Source organism: Penaeus vannamei, chromosome 1 (assembly GCF_042767895.1).
Source record: "Penaeus vannamei isolate JL-2024 chromosome 1, ASM4276789v1, whole genome shotgun sequence".
Taxonomy (NCBI): Eukaryota; Metazoa; Arthropoda; class Malacostraca; order Decapoda; family Penaeidae; genus Penaeus; species Penaeus vannamei.
This window is the reverse complement of record NC_091549.1, coordinates 1736081-1749915: the sequence shown is the minus strand read 5'-3', so window position 1 is coordinate 1749915 and position 13835 is coordinate 1736081. Positions and strand designations below refer to the sequence as shown.

Here is a 13835-nt window from a genome sequence, read left to right as displayed (position 1 = left end):
TCGTTTTCTTTTCTTCTGCTTCCTCTTCCTTTTTCTTTTCTCCCGTTTCTTTTCCGTAAATCCATGAAACCAATAATCATTAGTTAATTTCTCTTGGTGTTAGGGGCAATGACAACAGAAATTATAACTAGATTAAAAAAAAGAAAAGAATACGATAACAAAACAGAACAGAAGGGAACTCACTACAGAAAAGAAACGAAAAGAGGAAAGAGAGAAAAAAATGGATATTATGAAAGTGTTGCTAATAATCATGATGATAATGGAAAATGAAATGAATAATAAAAATGGATTAAGATTAATTAAGAAATATAACAGTCAATAACACCTTATTTAAGAGAAGGGGAATTAGCTCAGAGAAAGGGCATTCGACTGATGGTCGTGAGGTCCCCGGTTCGATCCCGGGTGTCTCCTAATTATTTTTCTTTTATTTCTCCTTTTTTTCTCTCTTTCAAATCCATATTCATAATTTTTTCTAGTTTTTATTTTTTTTTTTTTTTTTCAGTTTCTCATTTTCTATCTATCAAGAGTGTGTCTTATCTCTCTCCTGTTGATTTTATTACCGTCTTTTTTTTCTAATGCAATAACATATTTTTTCTGTTTCCTTTTCATCATTTCCAATTTTAATTTTTCATATTCATGCTCATCATTTTCTTTCCTTTTTCTAATATCTATTTCTATTTTCAGTTTCTCATTATCTACCTATCAAGAGTGTGTCTTTTCTCTTTCCTGTTCCTTATCCTATTTCTTTTTCTATCTTTTCCTTCGTCTTCTCCCTTTTCAGACCAAATAGGCCACACAATTCAAACAAAGACAAAGTGACATTAAGAGTCTCTACCCACGAATCTGCTATGTATGGCTCCAGTTTCCAGACAGTAAATGAGCACATACCATAGGATCCCTTTGTAGCTTTGTTGCTGTTGTTGTTGTTGTTGTTGTTGTTGTTGTTGTTGTTGTTGTTGTTGTTGTTGTTGTTGTTGTTGTTGTTGTTGTTGTTGTTGTTGTTGTTGTCATTATTATCATTATTGCTTCGTCTCTGTTCCGAGATAAAAGGCATTTCCAAATTATTCTAACGTATACCTTCTCAAAGGTGTATCTGAGTGACCCAATTTTCACGTTGGTTCGAAAAGGCGTTGTGTTCACTCCTTTGTGAGAGAATTATTTGTCTTTTATTGTTTCTGTTTTTTTTTCTGAATTCTCTACTTTTAACGTTTTTTCTTCGCTTATTTCTATTTTCGCTATTCTTATCCCTTTTTTCTTTTGCCATCTCCTTTTTGTTTTCTTTTCTTCTGCTTCCTCTTCCTTTTTCTTTTCTCCCGTTTCTTTTCCGTAAATCCATAAAACCAATAATCATTAGTTAATTTATCTTGGTGTTATGGGCAATGACAACAGAAATTATAACTAGATGAAAAAAAAAAAAAAAAAAAAAGAATGCGATAACAAAACAGAACAGAAGGGAACTCACTACAGAAAAGAAACGAAAAGAGGAAAGAGAGAGAAAAAAAAATGGATATTATGAAAGTGTTGCTAATAATCATGATGATAATGGAAAATGAAATGAATAATAAAAATGGATTAAGATTAATTAAGAAATATAACAGTCAATAACACCTTATTTAAGAGAAGGGGAATTAGCTCAGAGAAAGGGCATTCGACTGATGGTCGTGAGGTCCCCGGTTCGATCCCGGGTGTCCCCTAATTATTTTTCTTTTATTTCTCTTTTTTTTCTCTTTCATATTCATATTCATAATTTTTTCTAGTTTTTATTTTTTTATTTTCAGTTTCTCATTTTCTATCTATCAAGAGTGTGTCTTATCTCTTTCCTGTTCCTTATCTTATTAAGGAACATTCGACTGCAGATCGAGAGGTCCTCGGTTCGATCCCGGGCGTCCCCTTGCGCGCGCAATTTTTTTTTTCTTTTCTTTTCTTTTCTTTTCCCAGAAAAAAATCCCTACAGAAAATAACTCTTCCTCGTATATATTTTTAAAGAGGTATTTGATTAGTCCCCTATTCACTGGGTTCGAAAAGGAGTTTGATTTTATTACCGTCTTTTTTTTCTAATGCAATAACATATTTTTTCTGTTTCCTTTTCATCATTTCCAGTTTTCATTTTTCATATTCACTCATCATTTTCCAAATTATTCTAACGTATACATTCTCAAAGGTGTATCTGAGTGACCCAATTTTCACGTTGGTTCGAAAAGGCGTTGTGTTCACTCCTTTGTGAAAGAATTCTTGTCTTTTATTGTTTCTGTTTTTTTTTTCTGAATTCTCTACTTTTAACGTTTTTTCTTCGTTTCTTTCTTTTTCCTATTCTTTTGCCTTTTTTCTTTTCCCATTTCCTTTTTGTTTTCTTTTCTTCTGCTTCCTCTTCCTTTTTCTTTTCTCCCGTTTCTTTTCCGTAAATCCATAAAACCAATAATCATTAGTTAATTTCTCTTAGTGTTAGGGGCAATAACAACAGTAATTACAACTAGATTAGAAAAAAAATGATAACAAAGCAAAACAGAAGGGAACTCAATACATAAAAGAAACGAAAATAGGAAAGAGAAAAAAGGATATTATGAAAGTGTTGCTAATAATCATGATGATAATGGTAATAAAATCTCTATAACGGAAAAGGTGTGAATAGATAACAAAACAATGATTCATATTCTAATAACTAATAAGAATCAATAAATAGATGATAAAGATAGATAAACAAATGAATAACAAAAATGAATAAATAATAGATAAGTAAATAGAGTTTTCAATAATCACCTTCACAAAAAGAAGGGGAAGTAGCTCAGTGGTAGAGCATTCGACTGCAGATCGAGAGGTCCCCGGTTCGATCCCGGGCGTCCCCTTCCAGCCGCTGAATTTTTATCATTATCATTATTATTTTTATATTTATATTCTATATTTTTCCCTCTATTCCCAGAAAAAAATCCCTACAGAAAATAACTCTTGGTCGTGTATATTTTTAAAGAGGTATTTGATTGGTCCACTATTCACTGGGTTCGAAAAGGAGTTTGATTTTATAACCGTGTTTTTTTCTTTTTTTATGCAATAACATGTTAAACATATTTATTCTGTTTCCTTTTCATCACTTTCAATTTTCAATTTTCATATTCATATTCATCATTTTCTTTCCTCTTTTTTCTAATTTCTACTTCTATTTTCAGTTTCTCATTATTTACTTATCGAGAGTGTGTCTTTTCTCTTTCCTGTTCCTTATCCTATTTCTTTCTCTATGTTTTCCTTCGTCTTCTCTCTTTTCAGACCAAATAGGCCACACACTTCAAATAAAGACTATATAATATTCATCATTTTCACTTAAGGGGAATTAGCTCAGAGATAGAGAGCATTCGACTGATGGTCGTGAGGTCCCCGGTTCGATCCCGGGTGTCCCCTAATTATTTTTCTTTTATTTCTCTTTTTTTTCTCTTTCATATTCATATTCATAATTTTTTCTAGTTTTTATTTTTTTTTATTTTCAGTTTCTCATTCTCTACCTATCTAGAGTGTGTCTTTTCTCTTCCCTGTTCCTTATCTTATTAAGGAACATTCGACTGCAGATCGAGAGGTCCTCGGTTCGATCCCGGGCGTCCCCTTGCGCGCGCAATTTTTTTTTTTTTTTTCTTTCTTTTCTTTTCTTTTCCCAGAAAAAAAATCCCTACAGGAAATAACTCTTGGTCGTATATATTTTTAAAGAGGTATTTGATTAGTCCCCTATTCACTGGGTTCGAAAAGGAGTTTGATTTTATTACCGTCTTTCTTTCTAATGTAACAACATATTTTTTCTGTTTCTGTTTCTTGTATCTGAGTGACCCAATTTTCACGTTGGTTCGAAAGAGTTCTTATTTTCTGAATACTCTACTTTTAACGGTTTTTTATTCGTTTCTTTCTCTTTTTGTTATTCTTTTACCTTTTTTCTTTTCCCATTTCCCTTTTGTTTTATTTCCTTCTGCTTCCTTTTCCTTTTTCTTGCCTCCCGTTTCTTTTCCGTAAATCCATAAGACCAATAATCATTTGTTAATTTCTCTTGGTGTTTGGGGCAATGACAACAGAAATTATAACTAGATTTTAAAAAAAGAAAAGAATACGATAACAAAACAGAACAGAAGGGAACTCACTACAGAAAAGAAACGAAAAGAGGAAAGAGAGAAAAAAAAAAATGGATATTATGAAAGTGTTGCTAATAATCATGATGATAATGGAAAATGAAATGAATAATAAAAATGGATTAAGATTAATTAAGAAATATAACCGTCAATAACACCTTGTTTAAGAGAAGGGGAATTAGCTCAGAGAAAGGGCATTCGACTGATGGTCGTGAGGTCACCGGTTCGATCCCGGGTGTCCCCTAATTATTTTTCTTTTATTTCTCTTTCATATTCATATTCATAATTTTTTCTAGTTTTTATTTTTTTTATTTTCAGTTTCTCATTTTCTGTCTATGAAGAGTGTGTCTTATCTCTCCTGTTGATTTTATTACCGTCTTCTTTTTCTAATGCAATAACATATTTTTTCTGTTTCCTTTTCTGTTTCCTTTTCATCATTTTCTAATGTCTATTTTTATTTTCAGTCTCTCATTCTCTACCTATCTCGAGTGTGTCTTTTCTCTCTCCTGTTCCTTATCCTATTTTTTTCTCTATCTTTTCCTTCGTCTTCTCCCTTTTCAGACCAAATAGGCCACACATTTCAAACAAAGACAAAGTGACATTAAGAGTCTCTACCCACGAATCTGCTATGTATGGCTCCAGTTTCCAGACAGTAAATAAACACAGACCATAGGATCCCTTTGCAGCTTTGTTGTTGTTGTTGTTGTTGTTGTTGTTGTTGTTGTTGTTGTTGTTGATGATGATGATGATGATGATGATGATGATGATGATGATGATGATGATGATGATGATGATGATGATGATGATGTTGTTGTTGATGTTGTTTTTGTTGTTGTTGTTGTTGTTGATGCTGTTGTTGTTGTTGTTGTTGTTGTTGTTACTTCGCCTCTGTTCCAAGAAAAAAGGCATTTCCAAATTATTCTAACGTATACATTCGCAAAGGTGTATCTGAGTGACCCAATTTTCACGTTGGTTCGAAAAGGCGTTGTGTTCACTCCTTTGTGAGAGAATTCTTGTCTTTTTTTGTTGTTTTTTTCTGAATTCTCTACTTTTAAGGTTTTTTCTTCGCTTATTTCTCTTTTCGCTATTCTTGTCCCTTTTTTCTTTTCCCATTTCCTTTTTGTTTTCTTTTCTTCTGCTTCCTTTTCTTTTTCTTTTCTCCCGTTTCTTTTCCGTAAATCCATGAAACCATTAACCATTAGTTAATTTCTCTTGGTGTTTGGGGCAATAACAACAGAAATTATAACTAGATTAAAAAAAAGAAAAGAATACGATAACAAAGCAGAACAGAAGGGAACTCACTGCAGAAAAGAAACGAAAAGAGGAAAGAGAGAAAAAAAATGGATATTATGAAAGTGTTGCTAATAATCATGATGATAATGGAAAATGAAATGAATAATAAAAATGGATTAAGATTAATTAAGAAATATAGCAGTCAATAACACCTTATTTAAGAGAAGGGGAATTAGCTCAGAGAAAGGGCATTCGACTGATGGTCGTGAGGTCCCCGGTTCGATCCCGGGTGTCCCCTAATTATTTTTCTTTTATTTCTCCTTTTTTTCTCTCTTTCATATCCATATTCATAATTTTTTCTAGTTTTTATTTTTTTTATTTTCAGTTTCTCATTTTCTATCTATCAAGAGTGTGTCTTTTCTCTTTCCTGTTGATTTTATTACCGTCTTTTTTTCTAATGCAATAACATATTTTTTCTGTTTCCTTTTCATCATTTCCAATTTTAATTTTTCATATTCATACTCATCATTTTCTTTCCTTTGTCTAATTTCTATTTTTATTTTCAGTTTCCCATTCTCTACCTATCAAGAGTGTGTCTTTTCTCTTTCCTGTTCCTTATCCTATTTCTTTCTCTATCTTTCCTTCGTCTTCTCCCTTTTCAGACCAAATAGGCCACACATTTCAAACAAAGACAAAGTGACATTAAGAGTCTCTACCCACGAATCTGCTATGTATGGCTCCAGTTTCCAGACAGTAAATGAACACAGACCATAGGATCCCTTTGTAGCTTTATGATTATCATTATTGATGTTGTTGTTATTATTATTATTATTACTTCGCCTCTGTTCCAAGAAAAAAAGGCATTTCAAAATTATTCTAACGTATGCATTCTCAAAGGTGTATCTGAGTGACCCAATTTTCACGTTGGTTCGAAAAGGCGTTGTGTTCACTCCTTTGTGAGAGAATTCTTGTCTTTTTTGTTGTTTTTTTCTGAATTCTCTACTTTTAACGTTTTTTTTCTTCGTTTCTTTCTCTTTTCGCTATTCTTGTCCCTTTTTTCTTTTCCCATCTCCTTTTTGTTTTATTTTCTTCTGCTTCCTCTTCCTTTTTCTTTTCTCCCGTTTCTTTTCCGTAAATCCATAAAACCAATAATCATTAGTTAATTTCTCTTGGTGTTAGGGGCAATAACAACAGAAATTACAACTAGATTAGAAAAAAAAGAAAACGATAACAAAGCAAAACAGAAGGGAACTCACTACATAAAAGAAACGAAAATAGGAAAGAGAAAAAAATGGATATTATGAAAGTGTTGCTAATAATCATGGTGATAATGGCAATAAAATCTCTATAACGGAAAAGGTGTGAATAGATAACAAAACAATGATTCATATTCTAATAACTAATAAGAATAAGTAAATAGATGATAAAGATAAATAAACAAATGAATAACAAAAATGAATAAATAATAGATAAGTAAATAGAGTTTTCAATAATCACCTTCGTAAAAAGAAGGGGAAGTAGCTCAGTGGTAGAGCATTCGACTGCAGATCGAGAGGTCCCCGGTTCGATCCCGGGTGTCCCCTCACTTCCGCTGAATTTTTATCATTATCATTATTATTTTTATATTTATATTCTATATTTTTCCCTCTATTCCCAGAAAAAAAAATCCCTACAGAAAATAACTCTTGGTCGTATATATTTTTAAAGAGGTATTTGATTGGTCCCCTATTCACTGGGTTCGAAAAGGAGTTTGATTTTATAACCGTATTTTTTTTTTCTTTTTTAATGCAATAACATGTTGAACATATTTTTTTCCGTTTCCTTTTCATCATTTTCAGTTTGCAATTTTCATATTCATATTCATCATTTTCTTTCCTCTTTTTTCTAATTTCTACTTCTATTTTCAGTTTCTCATTATTTACCTATCGAGAGTGTGTCTTTTCTCTTTCCTGTTCCTTATCCTATTTCTTTCTCTATGTTTTCCTTCGTCTTCTCTCTTTTCAGACCAAATAGGCCACACATTTCAAATAAAGACTATATAATGTTCATTAAAACCACATAAGGGGAATTAGCTCAGAAATAGAGCATTCGACTGATGGTCGTGAGGTCCCAGGTTCGATCCCGGGTGTCCCCTAATTATTTATCTTTTATTTCTCTTTTTTCCTTTTTTTCTGTTCCTAGTAAAAAATGTATTTCCTACAGAAAATTACTCATAATGATAACTAATAGAATATAATAATAAGATTAATAATAACTAATAAGATAGATAAAGAGATAGGCAACTAATAAATATAAGTAAATACATAATTAATTACTAAACACATAGATAATTATCGTATCTTCAGATCGCATTCGACTGCAGATCGAGAGGTCCCCGGTTCGATCCCGGGTGTCCCCTCAACCTCGCGACTTTTTATTATTATCATTATTATTTTTATATTTATATATTTTTAAAGGGGTATTTGACTGATCCACTCATCACGTGGGTTGGAAAAGGAGCTTCATACCCGTGCGTTCTATTCATTTTTTTTTTTATTATTATTATTTTTTTAATGCTATGACATGTAAAACATATATTTTTTTCTATATTTGTTTCCTCATTTTCAGTTTTCTCTTTCATATTCATATTCATAATTTTTTCTAGTTTTTTTTTTCAGTTTCTCTTTCTCTACCTATCTCGAGTGTGTCTTTTCTCTCTCCTCTTCCTTATCCTATTTCTTTCTCTATCTTTTCCTTCGTCTTCTCCCTTTTCAGACCAAATAGGCCACACATTTCAAACAAAGACAAAGTGACATTAAGAGTCTCTACCCACGAATCTGCTATGTATGGCTCCAGTTTCCAGACAGTAAATAAACACAGACCATAGGATCCCTTTGTAGCTTTGTTGTTGTTGTTGTTGTTGTTGTTGTTGTTGTTGTTGTTGTTGTTGTTGTTGTTGTTGTTGTTGTTGTTGTTGTTGTTGTTGTTGTTGTTGTTACTTCGCCTCTGTTCCAAGAAAAAAGGCATTCGCAACCGAAAATTATTCTAACGTATACATTCGCAAAGGTGTATCTGAGTGACCCAATTTTCACGTTGGTTCGAAAAGGCGTTGTGTTCACTCCTTTGTGAGAGAATTCTTGTCTTTTTTTTCTGAATTCTCTACTTTTAAGGTTTTTTCTTCGTTTCTTTCTTTTTCCTATTCTTTTACCTTTTTTCTTTTCCCATTTCCTTTTTGTTTTCTTTTCTTCTGCTTCCTCTTCCTTTTTCTTTTCTCCCGTTTCTTTTCCGTAAATCCATGAAACCAATAACCATTAGTTAATTTCTCTTGGTGTTAGGGGCAATAACAACAGAAATTATAACTAGATTAAAAAAAAAGAAAAGAATACGATAACAAAACAGAACAGAAGGGAACTCACTACAGAAAAGAAACGAAAAGAGGAAAGAGAGAAAAAAATGGATATTATGAAAGTGTTGCTAATAATCATGATGATAATGGAAAATGAAATGAATAATAAAAATGGATTAAGATTAATTAAGAAATATAACAGTCAATAACACCTTCTTTAAGAGAAGGGGAATTAGCTCAGAGAAAGGGCATTCGACTGATGGTCGTGAGGTCCCCGGTTCGATCCCGGGTGTCCCCTAATTATTTTTCTTTTATTTCTCTTTTTTTTTCTCTTTCATATTCATATTCATAATTTTTTCTAGTTTTTATTTTTTTATTTTCAGTTTCTCATTTTCTATCTATCAAGAGTGTGTCTTTTCTCTTTCCTGTTCCTTATCTTATTAAGGAACATTCGACTGCAGATCGAGAGGTCCTCGGTTCGATCCCGGGCGTCCCCTTCCGCGCGCCAATTTTTTTTTTCTTTCTTTCTTTCTTTCTTTTCTTTTCTTTTCCCAGAAAAAAAAATCCATACAGAAAATAACTCTTCCTCGTATCTATTTTTAAAGAGGTATTTGTTTAGTCCCCTATTCACTGGGTTCGAAAAGGAGTTTGATTTTATTACCGTCTTTTTTTCTAATGCAATAACATTTTTTTTCTGTTTCCTTTTCATCATTTCCAGTTTTCATTTTTCATATTCACTCATCATTTTCCAAATTATTCTAACGTATACATTCGCAAAGGTGTATCTGAGTGACCCAATTTTCACGTTGGTTCGAAAAGGCGTTGTGTTCACTCCTTTGTGAGAGAATTATTTGTCTTTTTTTATTGTTTTTTTTCTGAATTCTCTACTTTTAACGTTTTTTTCTTCGCTTATTTCTCTTTTCGCTATTCTTGTCCCTTTTTTCTTTTGCCATCTCCTTTTTGTTTTATTTCCTTCTGCTTCCTTTTCCTTTTTCTTTTCTCCCGTTTCTTTTCCGTAAATCCATGAAACCAATAACCATTAGTTAATTTCTCTTTTTGTTTTTGTTTTTTTCTGAATTCTCTACTTTTAACGGTTTTTCTTCTCTTATTTCTATTTTCACCTTCATGAAGAGAAGGGGAAGTAGCTCAGTGGTAGAGCATTCGACTGCAGATCGAGAGGTCCCCGGTTCGATCCCGGGTGTCCCCTCACTTCCGTTAAATTTTTATCATTATCATTATTATTTTTATATTTATATTCTATTTTTTTCCCTCTATTCCCAGAAAAAAAAATCCCTACAGAAAATAACTCTTGGTCGTATATATTTTTAAAGAGGTATTTGATTGGTCCCCTATTCACTGGGTTCGAAAAGGAGTTTGATTTTATAACCGTATTTTTTTGTTTTCTTTTTTAATGCAATAACATGTTGAACATATTTTTTTCCGTTTCCTTTTCATCTTTTTCAGTTTGCAATTTTCATATTCATATTCATCATTTTCTTTCCTCTTTTTTTTTCTAATTTCTACTTCTATTTTCAGTTTCTCATTATTTACCTATCGAGAGTGTGTCTTTTCTCTTTCCTGTTCCTTATCCTATTTCTTTCTCTATGTTTTCCTTCGTCTTCTCTCTTTTCAGACCAAATAGGCCACACATTTCAAATAAATACTATATAATGTTCATCATATTTACCTAAGGGGAATTAGCTCAGAGATAGAGCATTCGACTGCAGGTCGCGACGTCCCCGGTTCGATCCCGGGTGTCCCCTAATTATTTATCTTTTATTTCTCTTTTTTTCTCTTTCATATTCATATTCATAATTTTTTCTAGTTTTTATTTTTTTATTTTCAGTTTCTCATTTTCTATCTATCAAGAGTGTGTCTTTTCTCTTTCCTGTTCCTTATCTTATTAAGGAACATTCGACTGCAGGTCGTGAGGTCCTCGGTTCGATCCCGGGTGTCCCCTCCAGCAGCGCCACTTTTTTTCTTTCTTTCTTTCTTTTCTTTTCTTTTCCCAGAAAAAAAAAAAATCCCTACTGGAAATAACTCTTCCTCGTATATATTTTTAAAGAGGTATTTGATTGGTCCCCTATTCACTGGGTTCGAAAAGGAGTTTGATTTTATTACCTTTTTTTTTTTTTCTAATACAATAACATATTTTTTCTGTTTCCTTTTCATCATTTCCAATTTTAATTTTTCATATTCATATTCATCATTTTCTTTCCTGTTTTCTAATTTCTACTTCTATTTTCAGTTTCTCATTCTCTACCTATCAAGAGTGTGTCTTTTCTCTCTCCTCTTCCTTATCCTATTTCTTTCTCTATCTTTTCCTTCGTCTTCTCCCTTTTCAGACCAAATAGGCCACACATTTCAAACAAAGACAAAGTAACATTAAGAGTCTCTACCCACGAATCTGCTGTGTATGGCTCCAGTTTCCAGACAGTAAATGAACACAGACCATAGGATCCCTTTCTAGCTTTGTTGTTGTTGTTGTTGTTGTCATTATTATCATTATTGCTTCGTCTCTGTTCCGAGATAAAAGGCATTTCCAAATTATTCTAACGTATACATTCTCAAAGGTGTATCTGAGTGACCCAATTTTCACGTTGGTTCGAAAAGGCGTTGTGTTCACTCCTTTGTGAAAGAATTATTTGTCTTTTATTGTTTCTGTTTTTTTTTCTTCTGAATTCTCTACTTTTAACGGTTTTTTCTTCGCTTATTTCTCTTTTCGCTATTCTTGTCCCTTTTTTCTTTTGCCATCTCCTTTTTGTTTTATTTTCTTCTGCTTCCTTTTCCTTTTTCTTTTCTCCCGTTTCTTTTCCGTAAATCCACAAAACCAATAATCATTAGTTAATTTCTTTTGGTGTTAGGGGCAATAACAACAGAAATTACAACTGGAGTAGAAAAAGAAAACGATAACACAGCAGAACAGAAATAGATAAGTAAATAAAATGGTCAATATTATTATGAAAAGAAAGGGAAGTAGCTCAGTGGTAGAGCATTCGACTGCAGATCAAGAGGTCCCCGGTTCGATCCCGGGTGTCCCCTCATGCCTCCTCAATTTTTATTATTATCATTATTATTTTCATATTTATATTCTATTTTTTTTTCTCCCTCTATTCCCAGAAAAAAATCCCTACAGAAAATAACTGTTCCCCGTATATATTTTTAAAGAGGTATTTGATTGGTCCCCTATTCACTGGGTTCGAAAAGGAGTTTGATTTTATTACCGTCTTTTTTTTCTTTTTTAATGCAATAACATGTTGAACATATTTTTTTTGTTTCCTTTTCATCAGTTCCAGTTTTCATTTTTCATATTCATATTCATCATTTTCTTTCCTTTTTCTAATTTCTATTTCTATTTTCAGTTTCTCATTCTCTACCTATCAAGAGTGTGTCTTTTCTCTTTCCTGTTCCTTACCTTATTTCTTTCCTGATCTTTTCCTTCGTCTTCTGCCTTTTCAGACCAAATAGGCCACACATTATTATTATTAATACTTCGCCTCTGTTCCAAGAAAAAAGGCATTTCCAAATTATTCTAACGTATACATTCTCAAAGGTGTATCTGAGTGACCCAATTTTCACGTTGGTTCGAAAAGGCGTTGTGTTCACTCCTTTGTGAGAGAATTCTTGTCTTTTTTTGTTGTTGTTTTTTCTGAATTCTCTACTTTTAACGTTTTTTTCTTCGTTTCTTTCTTTTCCTATTCTTTTACCTTTTTTCTTTACCCATTTCCTTTTTGTTTTATTTTCTTCTGCTTCCTCTTCCTTTTTCTTTTCTCCCGTTTCTTTTCCGCAAATCCATCAAACCAATAATCATTAGTTAATTTCTCTTAGTGTTAGGGGCAATAACAACAGAAATTATAACTAGATTAAAAAAAAAGAAAAGAATACGATAACAAAACAGAACAGAAGGGAACTCACTACAGAAAAGAAACGAAAAGAGGAAAGAGAGAGAGAAAAAAAATGGATATTATGAAAGTGTTGCTAATAATCATGATGATAATGGAAAATGAAATGAATTATAAAAATGGATTAAGATTAATTAAGAAATATAACAGTCAATAACACCTTGTTTAAGAGAAGGGGAATTAGCTCAGAGAAAGGGCATTCGACTGATGGTCGTGAGGTCCCCGGTTCGATCCCGGGTGTCCCCTAATTATTTCTCTTTTATTTCTCTTTTTTTTTCTCTCTTTCATATTCATATTCATTATTTTTTCTAGTTTTTATTTTTTTTTTATTTTCAGTTTCTCATTTTCTATCTATCAAGAGAGTGTCTTATCTCTCTCCTGTTGATTTTATTACCGTCTTTTTTTCTAATGCAATAACATATTTTTTCTGTTTCCTTTTCATCATTTCCAATTTTAATTTTTCATATTCATACTCATCATTTTCTTTCCTTTTTCTAATTTCTATTTTTATTTTCAGTTTCTCATTCTCTACCTATTGTTTCTGTTTTTTTTCTGAATTCTCTACTTTTAACGGTTTTTTCTTCGCTTATTTCTCTTTTCACTATTCTTGTCCCTTTTTTCTTTTGCCATCTCCTTTTTGTTTTATTTTCATCTGCAATGACAACAGAAATTATAACTAGATTAAAAAAAAAAGAAAAGAATACGATAACAAAACAGAACAGAAGGGAACTCACTACAGAAAAGAAACGAAAAGAGGAAAAAGAGAAAAAAAAATGGATATTATGAAAGTGTTGCTAATAATCATGATGATAATGGAAAATGAAATGAATAATAAAAATGGATTAAGATTAATTAAGAAATATAACCGTCAATAACACCTTATTTAAGAGAAGGGGAATTAGCTCAGAGAAAGGGCATTCGACTGATGGTCGTGAGGTCCCCGGTTCGATCCCGGGTGTCCCCTAATTATTTTTCTTTTTTTCTCTTTTTTCTCTCTTTCATATTCATATTCATATTTTTTTCTAGTTTTTATTTTTTTATTTTCAGTTTCTCATTTTCTATCTATCAAGAGTGTGTCTTATCTCTCTCCTGTTGATTTTATTACCGTCTTTTTTTCTAATGCAATAACATATTTTTTATGTTTCCTTTTCATCATTTCCAATTTTAATTTTTCATATTCATACTCATCATTTTCTTTCCTTTTTCTAATTTCTATTTTTATTTTCAGTTTCTCATTCTCTACCTATCAAGAGTGTGTCTTTTCTCTTTCCTGTT

The 13835-nt window shown here is 31.9% G+C and overlaps 4 non-coding genes across 4 annotated transcripts; all 4 read left to right on the top strand.

Moving 5' to 3' along the window:
• Window positions 1-2771: 2771 nt before the first annotated feature.
• Window positions 2772-2843, top strand: TRNAC-GCA (transfer RNA cysteine (anticodon GCA)). The gene has a single exon. It is a non-coding gene; the product is annotated as a tRNA-Cys (tRNA).
• A 4001-nt stretch (window positions 2844-6844) lies between these two features.
• On the top strand, window positions 6845-6916 carry TRNAC-GCA (transfer RNA cysteine (anticodon GCA)). Its single transcript has one exon. It is a non-coding gene; the product is annotated as a tRNA-Cys (tRNA).
• A 2877-nt stretch (window positions 6917-9793) lies between these two features.
• Window positions 9794-9865, top strand: TRNAC-GCA (transfer RNA cysteine (anticodon GCA)). Its single transcript has one exon. It is a non-coding gene; the product is annotated as a tRNA-Cys (tRNA).
• A 1763-nt stretch (window positions 9866-11628) lies between these two features.
• TRNAC-GCA (transfer RNA cysteine (anticodon GCA)) lies at window positions 11629-11700 on the top strand. The gene has a single exon. It is a non-coding gene; the product is annotated as a tRNA-Cys (tRNA).
• The last annotated feature ends 2135 nt before the right edge of the window (window positions 11701-13835 follow it).